The sequence below is a fragment of the Siniperca chuatsi genome, linkage group LG16 (genome assembly GCF_020085105.1).
Source record: "Siniperca chuatsi isolate FFG_IHB_CAS linkage group LG16, ASM2008510v1, whole genome shotgun sequence".
NCBI classification, from domain to species: domain Eukaryota; kingdom Metazoa; phylum Chordata; class Actinopteri; order Centrarchiformes; family Sinipercidae; genus Siniperca; species Siniperca chuatsi.
In genome coordinates this window covers 3,561,775-3,567,501 of record NC_058057.1, presented here as the reverse complement: position 1 = coordinate 3,567,501, position 5,727 = coordinate 3,561,775, and the positions used below count along the sequence as shown (strand labels likewise).

The 5,727-nt window shown below is 37.9% G+C and overlaps 1 long non-coding RNA gene across 1 annotated transcript; it reads left to right on the top strand.

The window, feature by feature from the left end:
* The first annotated feature begins 326 nt into the window (after window positions 1-326).
* On the top strand, window positions 327-2,953 carry LOC122862934. The gene is made up of 2 exons (XR_006374880.1): window positions 327-493; window positions 1,588-2,953. It is a non-coding gene; the product is annotated as an uncharacterized LOC122862934 (long non-coding RNA).
* The last annotated feature ends 2,774 nt before the right edge of the window (window positions 2,954-5,727 follow it).

Below are 5,727 nucleotides of genomic sequence, written 5' to 3'. Positions count from 1 at the left end.
CTGTGCATTTGAAGTGTCAGCTACCAACCTTTCTCGTTCATGCCTCCCTGCTATATTTCTATTCCTGCAGCTCTAAAAATATGCAGGGGCCATCAGATCCTCAGACCCTCTCAAAGACCGGCTGGTGTAGCACGCAGAGGGCCATGAAACATGCCATTAGATAGATTTGAGGAAGACAGATGACCTGTGCCGGCAAGTGTGTGAGCAGGGGTGGGGTTTTGGGCAGAGAGATATCCGACTATCAAGGAGCCATTTGCAAGAGGCTGTCACTGAGAAGGAGCACAATTCCCTGACAGATAGGCTGAGGGGAGTGGAGTGGTGCTCCTCTCAAATGGAACACCAGGGACAACCGGAGGCATGGGGTGGGAGTTGCTTGGCGGGGGTTTGGAGGGCCGGGGTCACGAGGGGGAGTTAATGCTGTTTATCAGGATCACAGGGAGGCTTTGGGAGACTGGGATGCAGTCAATTTAACACATGGGGACACACACTGAAGGTAGGCTAACCATTTGTCCATGTGTTTGTCCCATTACAGAGCTTCAGTAACTGTAACTGTTCCTGAGATTTACTGGCCATATTCTAATATAAATGAGTATCTACTTTAGATATTGACATCAAAATTTGAACTCTTAGTGATTTTAACTTAAAGTATATAACATAACATATGCTTATTTTCTTGCATTCAAAAACTATAAAACTACAAAAATACAAAAAAACCTATCTTTATTACTGAAGGGAATTAGGAGATGAGATATTTGGGCACATGTAGCAATTCATCACAATGTTTTAAATTTAGATACAAAACTGTTAGGTCACATCAAAATTCACTTACAGATTTTAACTGACAACCACTAACAATTCAAGTCAAAACAATGCAAAAAATCATAAATGTTTTCTATTAATTTCTGCTTATGCTTTGACTCCTTGTTCTACATTTTTGTCAATAATGTCTGTCCCTCTGTCTAGTGACAGTACCTTTCTTTTTTCACTAGTAATATTATTAATTTAATTTGCTAACAAACCGTAGCAAGCTAGCTGTCTAGCATGGTAGCTCATGGCGAAAATCAGCATTTCAGCAAGTTAGCAAAGATCATTTTATTATCTTCTAAGGTGGTTTACTCAAGACAATTTATAGCAAACCATGAAAAAACATCCAGCAGTTTATTAAAAGGAACTAAACCTTGTTGAAAAGTTGAGGTTTTTTAAATTATAAACTTTGAATCAATTTCAAATTTCCTGGACATATTTCTTGTCAACAGAAGTAAAAAGCTAAAATCCTTTACATACATTCCAGTGTTATTGTGTGGATGTACAAGTGAGATGCTGCAGCAGTAATGGCAGCTTTTTTAACTTTGGCTCAACACCCAGATCAGTCTATAGAACCAAGTTTGTGAATGACTTTAACAATGGATCCCTTCCATTATTTTGTTTACAAATTACTGCATATGGCCATTAATGCATACACCTAAAATTAAAAACGTTAACTCTTCATAGAATAGTGTAATGTGACTAACTCATTTTTAACAAAATTATGAGGTCGTGAAATATCAATGTGATTTTGATTGAGATTTTTTTTTACTTCTGGAACAGAACCTGGAAGTTCTGGTTTCCCTTATGCCCTCTGTAGGTCTTCTCTGCTCTGCCTGTATTAACACTGGTTGGGCCTGGAACTGAGACGGCTCGCACAGGGTAACAAGACATTTTTGGAACACAGCGGTCCACAGATGCTCCCCAAAGAGCCGGATAAGCTCCTCTATCACAGAAGACATAAGCACCCACTTCATTCTTCCTGTACTTGGAGAGGAGAATGCAAATGAGCGGGCTGTTCTCTGTAAATAAACAAGAGCTGAATAAGGCCTCCCAATTCAGCAATTCATTCAGGAAACTCACCTCAGCTGCCTAATGAGCTGGCTAATTTGTCTCAGATTCAGTTTTACGAGATGCAGCCGTGTTTGTGTTTATATGATAGCGCTTGTTTGGATAGGGAAGGGGGGGTGGGTAGAGTGTTGAGAAGGCTGATCATCATTCTACACACCAGCTGGAAACCAGTAGGAGCTGGACAATCCTCTCTTCTCCTCATCCTCCCTCTCAGCACAGTTGCCCAACTGCGGGCCGTATATCCGCCAGCTCTCTGCCGATGTGGAAGGCAGTCATTACGGGAACAAGTGATTTCTCTTTCAGCCCGGTTCATGGGTCAATTGCTCTCTCCCTTTCTATTTCATGGCAGAGTTGGTGGGATTGAAGCTCTCCTCTAACCTGAGCTCCTCATTCCCACGCATTCTTTGGGGCTATTGAATCCTCCAGAGCCTCACAGTTTGCACTTGTGCTTTTGCAGCATTGTGTTTTACTTTATTGATCCTAACGAGGCGCCGATTTGTGTCATCCGAACAGTCCGGGTCCCCTGTTTGCCCAGATTTATGTGCCCTGCCTTCGGTGAAAATCCCTTCCCAGTAAAAACTTTAACACCCCTTGCTGTCCTCTTATTGAATAACTGTCAGCTGTCTTTTGATGACAGAGTTTCGGGCTTTACTCCTGTCTGCTGCCGCAGAGGTCTCATCACACAAAGCCTCAATAAAGGCAAATACATAACTGGCCACGAGAAAGCATGACCCCATCTATTTTTTGGTGTATATGTAGTCAATATGACAAAGCATAATATTTATTTAATGAGGGCTGGGGCAGTCCAGCATCCAGGGCTTTTACATTTTTACAGCCAGTATCTTTCAAACAACAGATGGTTTACTCAATTTTTATATGGAGAATTTTATGGTGTTTCTGCTCTATTTGATTTGAAACTACAGGAACAGAAACAAAAACAGGAGATAAAAATGATCTAAGCGATACACTTGATGTAAATGAAACAACGGTGGTGCTTTTTAGAAACCCATCAATGTTAATATTTGGGGCTTTTCTGTTTTTTCTGCACCATAAAACGCAATAAAAGTACAAATATTTATTGACGCTGTTGATAGAATTTGTGGATTATAATCAAGCTGCTACAATAAGCATCAAGCAACACATGCAAACAAAGGTATTGGTTCCATAATCTCAAAGTAAAATCCAAGGGTGGTCTTCCATTTAAACGCTTAAATTAAACGCACAAATTTGACCATTTAGTTCTGGCTGTTCTTCCCATGCATGCATTAAAAGAGTACTCCAGTAATTTAGCATTGCACTCCTTTGACATTTTCAGATGCAGCAGAACCAGAGAAACCGTCTTTTTTTTTCTCCACCCATTTTTCTTCCTTGTCAAAACCTGGCACTTACAGTAACCACTATGCAACTCAGATGCCGATAGTTTGGTCGGACATTCAGGTATGCTATGCTAGTAGCGGCTAATGTAGCCTGGAGCCTCTAGCCTCAAGAAGAGATGAGGAGGGGGCTACTGAGATTTGGTAAGTTCATTTCTTTCTAACATTCTTTTTCATTTTCAAATTTGTAGTCTTCAGCCCCAACCGGTGCTGACTCAAGTGACATCACTTGAGCAAGTTTATCAGACTTCACACAGCTCTCTCTGGAGACACAAAAGGCTTTGCACAGCTTTTTCAATATGTAGTAGTAAACGGTGCAGTTCCGCTTTAAGAAAACTGGATACAGCATTTCAAGATGGTGCCCCATTCATTCCTTTGAAAGTTGCTCAAAAAGCGTCCTCTGGCTTCTGTGTTTTTGGGCGTCCGACCAAGAAGGTTGAGAGCATGCATAGAGACTTCCTCTGGTAGAGCTATCTGACTTCCTGTTGGCTCCCTGCACACATGTAGGAAAAATAAAAATAATGTAATGATAATAAATAATAAATTAATAATTTAATGATACAGCTCTTCTAGACTTTTCACATTTTATTGGACTGAATGGATCAAATTCTGATAATACCACCGATAATAAAAAGGAGGATAAAGAGGGTGTTTCATTTTAGGGTGTTTGTGACACTCAGAAACAATTATTCATTGTTTTCCAGCTGTTCCTTTTGTAATGATTTTGTATGGGAAAAGTGTTTATGGGCCAGTGTGCATCACGTGATCCTGCAAAGCAGAGTGTGACCACTATCAATATCTATTTTTACAACTTGACTCTTATTTTTGTAGCTTTGTCAATCATTGTTGATAATAACTTTGTACTTGCCATGTTAATTGCTGAGACCTGAGAATGCAGTGACATCCATTATTGTCAACTTAGTGACTTTCGCACTAGATTCGGCAACTTTTAAGACAATTTAAGCGACAAATCTAGAAACTTTCTGGGCAGACCTTAACTCTTCTCTGTTGAAGAGAGTGGCCAATATTTCTCAGTAAATGTGGTTACCAATTATCAGCCATACATGAATGAGCTGTGAATGTGCGTACCTGATGACCAATCACTGATCCCCATTTTTTACTCAGGGAACTCCTTCTTCTCTGTTTTTGTTTTATATGATTTAACTTGACTATGTAACTTTTATTTTTCTCAAAATGCACAGAGTTGATGAGAGTTTATTCCAGTGTTTGGAGTAAACTAGTGGAGCTAATTGTAGGCTAGTTGTAAAATAGTTGTAAGCTAGTTAACGCAGTAAGTTAATCACATATCTGCAGTTGATGTGGTGGTGTCAGGTCATATGAGCTCCTTAAATTTCAGATTCTGTAAAATTGTATATAATATATTTTGTATATAATATGTAAAAATACATCGGTAACACTGATAGTTAATTATACTTTAGTTAATAGTTATTTTACTGTTAACAAACAATGAAATGATAGTTAATGTTTAATTATTAGTAATGCTATAATGTGATTTAACATTAGTTTAAGTATTTTAAAATAATGACTTTATAATTATATATTGTGTCATAGCTGATAATAGACAATAACAATTACATTCTGATTACATTAGTAAACTATTTATTATCAGTTTATTGTTGCACACATTATAACATTTTATATACTATGTTTAGTATTTGTCAGTGATTACCAAATGATTTGATTACCAAATGAATGATGTAACACTTATTTGGATGGCTATTATAAAGTTGCAACTGATGATTATAATACCACGTTAAATAGTCAATAAATACTTTGTAAAGAATCTATAAACATTATTTCGATAGATGGTTAACACTTTGTCAGTGGTTAATAATTGGTTTGTAAACCATCTATAAACATTATCTGGATATTATTGTAAAGTTGCAACTGATGTTTATAATACTTTGGAAATGGATAATAACTGATTTGTAAAGCATATATATTATTTGAGTGACTGTTATAAAGGTCAATTCAATTCAATTTTATTTATATAGAGCCAATGCATAACAGAAGTTATTTTATTGCACTTGTCCTACAGAGCAGGTCTAGACCGTACTCTTTATAATATTATTTACAGAGACCCAACAATTCCCGCCATGAGCAAGCATTTGGCAACAGTGGCAAGGAAAAAGGTCCTTTTAAGAGGCAGAAACCTCGAACAGAACCAGACTCAGGGTGGGCGGCCATCTGCCGCTGCCTGTTGGGTTGAGAGAGAGAGAGCGAGAGAGAGAGAGAGCAGGAGGAAAGAGAGCATACAGTAGCACAATGCAAATTCCACATAGAATTTTTTAATGATAATAATGTAATGGTAGTGATAATATTAATATTAATATAATGATAATAGTAATGACAATGATAATAATAGTAATAAGACTAATAATAATAAGTGTAGTAGTGGTTGTCGAGCTGGAACAGAAGGTGGCTTGCAATAATAGATCCAGACTCTGCAGCTCCGGAG